Source organism: Lagopus muta, chromosome 7 (assembly GCF_023343835.1).
Source record: "Lagopus muta isolate bLagMut1 chromosome 7, bLagMut1 primary, whole genome shotgun sequence".
Taxonomy (NCBI): domain Eukaryota; kingdom Metazoa; phylum Chordata; class Aves; order Galliformes; family Phasianidae; genus Lagopus; species Lagopus muta.
In genome coordinates, this window is record NC_064439.1 from 43,156,900 (window position 1) to 43,167,007 (window position 10,108).

The following is a 10,108-nucleotide window of genomic DNA, read 5'->3' on the forward strand; positions in this document are numbered from 1 at the left end:
TGGGGGGCTGTTCATGGCAATTGGTCTGAAGCAGGCTACCTTTTGTTGGGATGGGATAGGGCTGACCTTCTGGTTTTAAGCCGTGTTTGAATGGGCCTGAAGGTGGGTCACGTCTGGCAAAGACTCAGTTGGTGTGGTTTTACTCCACGTGGTCAGCACTGGGATTCCTCCTGTGGCATTTTCCTTGCAATAAACACGTAGCAAGTAAGCAAGTAAATTGTGCCAATAAATACAAAGAGGCTTGGGAATGCTGGGCAGCTTCAGGCTTCATCACAGCAGTGTGGGGAGCAGAAGAAGCTGTTTTGCAGGGATGTTTTCTCTGGGTTGGCCTGGGTCTCCTTGTGTTTCTTGGCAGCATGCTTGGCAAAGGTATTACACACTACTAGTTGGCTCCTCTCCTCTAAGCTGTCCGGCTTCCGATAGCAGATTCCCCTCATGCTCATCCATTGCTATGCTGCCATCTCTGCTGACTTTCACTGAGGCCTTGGAATGTGTTCAGAGAAGGGCAATGAAGCTGTGAATGCTCTGGAGCACAAGTCTTACGGGGAACTGCTGAGGGAGCTGGGATTGTTCAGTCTGAAGATGAGGAGGCTCAGGGGAGACCTGATTGCTCTCTACAACTGCCTGAAGGGAGGTTGTGGTGAGGTGGGGGTTGGTCTCTTCTCCCAGGTAGCAGTGATAGGGTGAGAGGGAATGGCATCAAATTCTACCAGGTTGGATATTAGGAAGCATTTATTTTCAGAAAGAGCAGTGAGACAGTGGCACAGGATGCCCAGGGAGGTGGTGATGTCACTGTCCCTGGAGGTGTTCAAGAAATGTGCAGATGTGGCATTGAGTAACATGGTTAGTAAGCATGGTGGGGATGGGCTGATGGTTGGACGAGATGATTTTAGAGGTCTTTTCCAACCTTAATGATTCTAAAATTCTATGTCTGGGGCGTGAAATGGTGCTGATTAGATACAATTTCCTATTTCCTTTGGGGCTTCTGTTCAGCTGCAACTGCCCATCAACTGTCTCAGTCAGGCATCAGGTTGTGTACTTGTGTGTAATCACAGCACAGAGCAGCAGCCAGCTTTCAATGTATGATTTTAAACAGATTATGTTCGTTTGTTTTTTTGTAGCTCCTTTTACCATTAAATAGTTTTGCAGGTACACATTCTGTTTGGAACTGTACTCTGAGGAGGAGAAGCTTTAAAGTGGCAATATTTTACTTACTGTGTAGCATCTTTTATGGACATTTACCCTCCTTCTTTCAAGGAAGGCAATCCCTTCCTCTTCTTCTACAGCCCATATTCAGTATTAAAGCGGCAGTTTATTTAGGACAGGGATGTTGCAGAGTGACTGCTGTTAACGAGAAAATTTAAACTCACATTGCTTTGCATGTGCACAGAAAGAGTGTCACACTTCTGCAGATTAACATAATGTTGGTATTTCTAGCAGTCTGCAGGTACATCTCAGTGACCTTAAAGTTCCTCTCACACAAGATTCATTTGCCTCCTCAGCAGTGGAATTTCTAGAACAAGAGAGGAGAAACAAAGCAATACCTGTTAGGTGGGGACAACAAGCAGATGCCTGTATCCACAGGTGTTCTGAAGTGCTCTGCCTGTGGCTGGGCCAGCTGGATGTGCTGCTGACCCACCCAGGCCATTGGCTCTGCTGCATCGCTTGCACTGCCACGGTGTGTCTCCTCATGGGATGTGCTGAGCCTCAGCTACACCTTTCCTATCCAAACAGCTCATTTTTCTCTGTCATTGATTACAGTGACCCTCATGTGTCAGGGAGTGAGCATATGAATTGATGCTGGCAGGGAGTGTGGGATAAGCAAACGAAGAAGGGCAGGGGCTAATCTCTTACTGAGTACATCCGTAGTCAAAAGAGGAAGACAAATCAATCCTCTGTCAGTAGGTATCAAGGAATGAGCCAGGGCTCTTAATTCATAAACATGGATGTACATCAATTAGGAGTCCTGCCACCTTCACACACAGCTGTCCCACAGAATATGGAGAGGGCAGGAATCAATGATTGGCAAATATACTCCACAAGAAACACACTTGCTGTCTTAAAAAGTGAATGTCTTCACTCTTCTGTCTTGTAAAAGCTGATGTAAGCCTGGAAGAGTGCTGTGAGATCTCTCATTTAGTGGAATTTTCCACTCAGTTTATATACATATGCATGCTATGTGCTGCTGGGATGCTGGTAGAATGGCTGCAGGTACTATAGGAAAAGTAGCTTTCCTCAATGGTTTGAAAGGTAGGAGAAAATGAAGGGGAGAATAATGAGAAATGGCTTATAAAACCTGGCTATTGAAAAAGCAGTAAAATAGCATTAATCCTGGGAATGAATGCCAGGGTTTCACAAACAGCTTATTATCTGAGGCATCGCTGATCACACTGAGATGGTGATTTTGTATTCTTATTTATTTCAATTTCTGCAGTTACTAGCACTGATATAATACTTTTTAAAAACAAACAGGCAAGCATTTTTGGCGCTGTCAGCATAGAACAGCACTTGAACTTCATTTTTCTCTGTGCCAGCCAATGTCAGATAGCCAGCCTAGGGCAAAAGAAGGCACTTGAATGTGCTGGGGCAAGGTGAGCACTATGGGAGGAACTGATTGTGAGTTCCCTACTAACCAAGTCTTGTGTAAAACCTTGAGCTGCAAAAACAAATGCTGGCAACACTGCAGCACACTTGAAATCTTGTGACAGTGAGCCAGGGACCACTGAGGAAAAAAGAGAAGGGAACAGGGAAACTCAAGGGATATACTTGAAAAGTATTAAGGAATTATCCTCCAAAAAGGCGAGAGGGTCAGCTGTGCAGCTGAAGTGTCTCTGCACCAACACACACAGTTTGGGAAACAAACAGGAACTGGAAGCCACTGTGCTGCTACAAAACCATGACGTAGTTGCCATCACTGAAACCTGGTGGGATGATTTCCATGACTGGAGTGTGGTTATCAATGGCTGCAAGCTGTTCAGAATGGGCAGATGAGGAAGGACAGGAGGTGTTGTCCTGTAAATCGAGAAAGGAGTAGAGTGTGAAGACTATCCCTGAAGAATGGCCATGAGCAAGTCAAAAATCTATGGGTGAGAGTTAGAGACAGGGGCAGTGCAGGGAGCCTTGTGGTTGGTGTCTGCTACAGGCTGCCTGATCAAGTGCAGCAAGAAGCATCAGGATTGCAGGTCTCATCCTGCTAAGGGACTTCAACCACCCTGACATCAGCTGGAAAAGTATCTTGATGACCTGTAGGCAATCCAGGAGGATAACATTTTGAGCCAAATAATAGATAGCTGCACCAGGGACTTGTTGCTCACTAATGCAAGTGAGGTGATTGGTGACATCAGGATTGGAGACTGCCTAGGCTATAGTGATCATGCAATGGTGGAACTCACAGTCCTGAGGCACAGACAAAGAATAAAATAAGGATGCTAAATTTTAAAAAAGCCAAATGCCATTTCTACAGGGAGTTAATCAACAAATCCCCCTGGGAAACTGTCCTCAGGGACAAGGGAGGGGAGCAGAGATGGCAGATCTTTAAGGAAGAGCACTCAAGCTCTCCATCTTCAGGGGTAGGAAGTCAGGAAAGGAAGGAAAGAAACCGGCATGACTGAACCAGGACCTACTGGTCAAGCTGAAGAGTAAGAAGAAACTGCCCAGGCAGTGGAAGTAGGCACAGGTATCCTGGGAGGAGAAGCCTCATAATTATATAGCTGGTTAACTAATATCAGCATCCAGGCTCCTCTAGGACCCTGCTTACATTTCTAACTCGAATTATTTCCTAGCTTGCTACTTTGGGAAGCAGTAATAAAAAAAGTTATACTTGTCAAGTGATGTATCTGCTTTGTTGTGTTCGAAATTCAACACAAGAAGGCAATTTAAAACCTGAATTTTTTAAGCCAAGTCACTAAAGCTACCTTGCATACAGGAAAGAAAGACAACGGAATGGAACTCAGCCCTCCTGTCTCCTACTGATGTCAACTTCACGTCTGCAGTAAGCTATTACATTCCTTTTGAAGGTCAGATCAACTAGAAAAGCAAAAGCAAAGTTTCCTAAGTGAAGTTTCCCAGTCTGTGTCTGGGAGCCCCGGCTTGCACTTCCACTTTGCTATAGATTATTAAAAAAAGTTGTGCTTTTTCCTTACTGTTCCCCTTATCTTTTGCAGTGCAGTATTTCATTTCAGTTCATTTTTTGTAACTTCCTTACCAAAAGCTGAAGATACTACAGATTGCAAACAACCAAATCTCCTGCTGAGAACCAGTTCTGCATACCGACTGTTGTACATATGTGAAGATTTAAAAAAATGAGGTTGATCTACAACTTCTGAGATACAAAAAGGAAAAGAAGGAAAATGTATTCTTTTACTTATATTCTATCATATCCTCTTTATTATTCCTTATGGATAGAGAAAGAGTATTTGGGATCGTATACTACCTTAGGGTCAGTAATCTTAATATGAAAACTGAAATCTTCCTGCAATTCTAGGAAACGAAAGCAAGGCTCCAATTAATAATCTATACCTACATCTACACATATTTTTGAGATTTATATATAATCTACAGATCTAACTTACACACTATAGAGATATATATTGTTATGGGTCTATATAAGACATAAGACAGGCTGTGAAAATGTTACAAATTGGCAATGCTTGAAATTCATGCTTGCACCTAGAAATGATAAAAAAATAAATATTGTTCTGATCTAGAAGAGTCAGCTGGTAAGGAAGTATTCCTTACATTCAGTCCTTTTCAAGCAGTTCTTTAATTAAGCACTTTGTATTGCAGTAGAGCCTTCAGCTCTCTATGAAGTGCCTATAATTCTAATGCCATTTTCAAGGTCTGCAGCTTGCACTGTTAATAGGTGTTAGAGAAGTGTAATATATAGTAGTACAGACACATAAGTAATAGGGCAGGTATTTTAGAAGCACAGACGAGCCACAGGAAGATTAATGGAATTTGACAACGTGACAGAGAAGCTGGTGCACAACTACATCTATCTGTAAGCTTTTTGTTATGCATTGCTGTGAAGGAAACAATATAATAATCCTTTCATGAGTGTAATTTGGTAACAATTTGCACAACATGATAATGTGTCTTCTTAATTCAAAGACATTTGACAGAGACATCTTGACATTTTCATTAAGGAAGCTGCCAGGATTAATCTGGAAGAGAACAAGAATCTTATTGGAAAGTGCCTACTTATCCTCAGTAATCTAATAATCTGCACTAGTAGGGTCAAGTCATTTTTTATGATACAGCCTTTAATCATCTATCAATTACAACTTTTAATTACAGCCAAGCTGCTGAGATATATCGAGATCTTGCCATGATGAAATGAATGGCTGTAGCACTGCTCTGAGTAGTGCTCTATTGCCAGGGACAGCAGTTCCCCTCCACCACTGCTCCTACACTGACATGGCTGTGAAATGATGCTGAGCTCCTGACACATAATGCTAAATATCTGGTTATGTCATTACGCTTATGCATGACAAACTGAATGAAGATGATGGGAAAAGTTTTCACTGTGGTATTTATAACCATTTATTGTCATCCATTAACATTGCTAGCTAGCTAGCTATATTTGCAGCCGTAAATGTATATAGTGAAAAATAGATAGCATTTGTCTACATGAATATGAACATCTGCATAGACAAGGAAATTTTTTTCATGTCAGTGACTCTGGAACCAAGAGGCTCTGCTGCAGGGAGAAGGGAACACCTCATCCAGGAGCCACAGAGGTCTGCTGAGGGCAGGGCATTGTGCTTCACCTCCCTCAGCAGCACGATCCAGGTCACAGTGTTCATCACTGGCACTGTGTGGGGTGGATAAATAAAGGTACACAGCATTAATACCCCAAAAGTCAAGCTGTCATAGCTCACTCACTACCCTGAGGAACAGAAATTCATCCTTGATTTCATAAAACATAATTTGCTGTGTTACCTAAAGGCCCCTGTGTCTTGTTGCTCCTTGGTGGCCCTATTTTTCTATTGATTCTGTGGCATTAGAGGGCTTTGATGTCAAGAGCACAGCAATAGTTTTACTGATTCTACAGGCTCGTAATGCAAGAGGCCAGCTGCTCATAAAGAAAACACTGAAACAAATCCCCATGTACTTTACATCAAGCGAAAACTTCATTTTCCACTTTCTCTAAGTGTAGGACACTTCAGTCTAAAACAAAGATGCATAGAATGACCCTACCAATAAGATCAGGGTAATTTAGAGAAAAAAATTAATCTGCCAAGCGTGTGTGGGGTTTTTTTTTTTGTCATTTGACATCACTGTAGTCTCTTTTCATCTTCAATTCTTTCTCCTCTTTGTTATTTTCTATAAAGAGTTTTATTTAGAGGAGGAGATAGATAGAGGAGTTTATGGCTCCATTATTCAGTGGTGGATTTTCATGCTGGGGCAAAAAGGACAAGAAGGATTCTGATGGCAGAGCAAAATGAATTAAAGATCAGAAAATTTGCTAGATTTGGCTGAGAGCTTATGAATGAATTTGCATGCTTCTGATTTTAATGTCAGGGACTTGTTTCCTGCTCTGCTGCTGTAGGTTTTTTTAATTTTTGTTTTCAAATTCAATCGCTTGTGTATTCATTTTCACACTTTTGGAGACAGCGTCCCTGTGAGATCTAATTTAAGGAGCATATTTCCTCTTTGGAAAATAAGAGATTATTTCAAAAAGAAAAAGAAAAAATCAAGAACAACAGCCTCTTTGAAATAACGTACTGTGAACAGCATTTATTTCCTAGGGCTTCTGAGGAGGGGTTAATGGCTTTACAGGAGATTTGCAGAATACATTTCTCAGACTCCCACCAGGCTGTGCAAAAGGCCAGAAGAAGCACTGCAGCACTGCTCAAACTTGTTTAAGTGGACCTGATTCTCAAGGGGTAGCACTATGTTTCAGCCAGGTGAAGGTGGTTTTACTCTTTCACCTCCACCAGAGCACCTGAGTACATTTTCAATATATATATATATGATGTCTCCTTCTTTCTTACAGCCTCCCTTTAGATACTGAAAGACTGCTATTTGGTCACCTCAGAGCCTTCTCTTCTCCAGGCTGAGCAGCCCCAGCTCTCTCAGCCTCTCCTCACAGGAGAGGTGTTCAGTCCCTTGGGTCGTTTTTGTGGCTCTCCTCTGGATGCTCTGCACCAGGTCCACGTCTCTCCTGTACTGAGGTTCCCAGCTTGCTTCTCCCCTTCTTTCCTGGGCTAAAGCAACCCAACCCCATTGTAACTAACACAACAGTGCTGCCACAGAGGGCAGCACTTCTTTCCTTCTGAAACTCGTATTTTTTGCCAGGTGACACTTTCCTGCTTCTCCAGCAGCTGGATCACCTGTGAAGTGCTGCATACCTTGAGCACAAGAAGTACAAACAACTGCTGACAGCACAGGAAGACCTGTCCAGAAAGCCCCAGAATCTGAAGGTATAAAATATGTTGCACCTGAGTCAGGAGGAAAAAATACCATGATTCACAATTCTGATCTTGAATAGGGGAGCCTCTTCTGCTCTGTTGAGAATACGCTTCAGAGAAAGCGCTTCTCTGTACCACTGGAAATTAAATTCATGAAAAAATGTATGTGTTTCTGATAACTGAAAGCACTCCATCTCTGGAAAGGGAATGAAAGGAAATGACTTTTCAGTTATTTGACCTCGGTGGTACTCTGAGGGCTTCAGGCTACTTCTTAATCCACACGGCAAAAACTTTTGTCAAAATACAGGAGAAATTCCCATTGGGGTCAGATTTTTACAAGGGCATTTCTGGCAAAGCCAGCAACAAAGGCTTTTCTGAGCTTTATAGGAAACTTTGGATGATGGCACTTCCCTTTCTATATCAGTTTAGTCTGCTGGTTGGCCTAAAATCTTTGGGATTGTGGTCTGCCATGCCTCAGCTCTCCTGGCAGTATCGTAAGACCCAGCAAAATTTAGGGTACCCCGTGTATACATGAGGATTGGTTGTGCAATGTCTTACTTTAGGGCCAATAAATTATTTTCTGACAGCTCCTGGGAGGAGATTCACACTCAAAAGTTATTCTGGAAGAGATGATTTTTGCAGAGCTGGGAACACTGATTCACTGCCACCTCACTCACTCCTCTCAGCATCTGGTACGTGATGCAGAAGTGAGGTAGAAAGAAGGCAGTGATGTCTTACTTTTGCTGTGATAAAAATTGGGGCTGGTTTGTGACTTGGCTCTTTTCCTGTACGTTTCCATCATGAGATGAGAGACTGCAGCTAGAGAATTGCAAATAACCGGCTGCTGGTACATAATACAGAAAGGCAAAATTTCACTTTGCTTTCTTACAGACAGTTGCATAAAATACTGAGACATGCAGTCCTCAAGGAACAGAAAGATGAGACATGGCCTTCTTGTACTAAATCTTGCGTAGTTAGATTTACAAATGTCACCACGCAACAAGATGAGTTCAGACACTTACACAAAGCTACACCTCCAAAGAAGAGCTCCTTTTCTCACTTTGATTTTCCTGTAAATGTTACATCTCAGCTCCACTGCTAAATGCTTTGCATTTGCTGGTGGAAATGCTCCAAATTTTTTCCTTGCATCTTGCTGTCCCATTGCTGGGGTGCTGCCCTTCGAAGTAACTCAGCTGAAATGAATGCAGTGACTTTGGGAGGCAGCAAAGGGGAATGTGAGAAACCGCATTCTTCAGGCAGCTGAAGAAGGAAAAGCAATTTTAAAGAGCTGTTTGGAATGGCTGATGCTTTTATCTTGCACAAATGAATTATTATTTTTACATCTGTGTACCAAGAAACCAATTTTAATCTGTCTGTGACTACAGGAATACAATTTTCTGGTGATAGTTAGAAATATGCTTAACAATACTGGGAACAGAAACAGCATTCTAACCACAAATGGAAAAGAGATCAAACCTGTAATGTGATGAATTCCTCAAAAATACCCTCAGTGATGTCTTGCAATGGAAAACTGCATCTCCTGGATTTGTTTTTCATACAAAAAGATGGGCTTAAAGTACATATCATTTATTCACAAGGGTTACTTTGCAGTGCAACATTTCTATAAAATATACTCACTCAAAAATTATGACCTGTCATAGAAAAACAGAAATCCAGCAGGAACATCCTTTTCTGTATCTATTTTAAAACTAAGGGACTTTTAAATTTTTCCAAACAATACAGAAAAGTGTATGTATGTATGTATGTAAAGAAGCTACTGAGAAGCTTCTGAGATTTTGCATTTGGAAATGTGATTCCTGGTAGCTGTGCATTTAAGGTCAAAGATCTTTCTGTGGAGTGAGTCAGTTGTATCACCAAACTAAATCTTACTTATTGACTGTCCTCAGAGATAAGCTGAGAATGCAGAGAAGCTTCACAAGCCTGCCCCCAGAGAAATCAAGTATTCTAAAGTAACGTTGCAAGCTTGTCTCTCTTTTTCTTTGGAAGTTAATGACTTATAAGCACATAAACAGTAAGTAAATGGAAAATAAGGCAGGGCATGCAAAAGAGAAGTGTATCTCCCCATAGTTCACATCGTAAACTCAACAAAATGGCACCTCAGCCGTTGCTGTACAATTGCTACCCTACTAGATCTAGATTTCTGCTGAGTTTCAGAGGGCAAGCTCCAAAGAAGATTGGAGTGCATCTCCAGGGAACCTTGACACAAAAAAGTGTTTGCTCCTCTGATGTTTGGAATAAAGGCAACAGAGAGAGACTTGTTGCAGAAATGATATGTTCAGGCACTAAATATTGCTCAGAGTAGAAAAGTACAAGCTAATACATTTTGGGGGGAAAATACCAGCTAGATTAAAATGGGAGGGAAACTGTGCAGTTACGGACTTCAGAAGAAAATAATGCACAGGAGAAATTCCATTGTTCCTCTGTTGCAAGGCAGTAGGAAGACAACCCTTTGATTTTCAGGACATTTCACTAGTTTCAGCTGTTAAGTCCTAGCTTGGAGTGGCTGCCAAAAGGTTACAAAGGGCTGATGATGTTATAGAGTAAGGGAAATTCAGAAGTAGTTAGGGCTGAACTCTTATTTGGTAAATTGTAAAAAGGTTAAAAAGGAAAGGGGAAGGGGAAGGGGAATAAGAAAGGGAAGGGGAAGGGAGGGGAGGGGAGGGGAGATCAGGGGA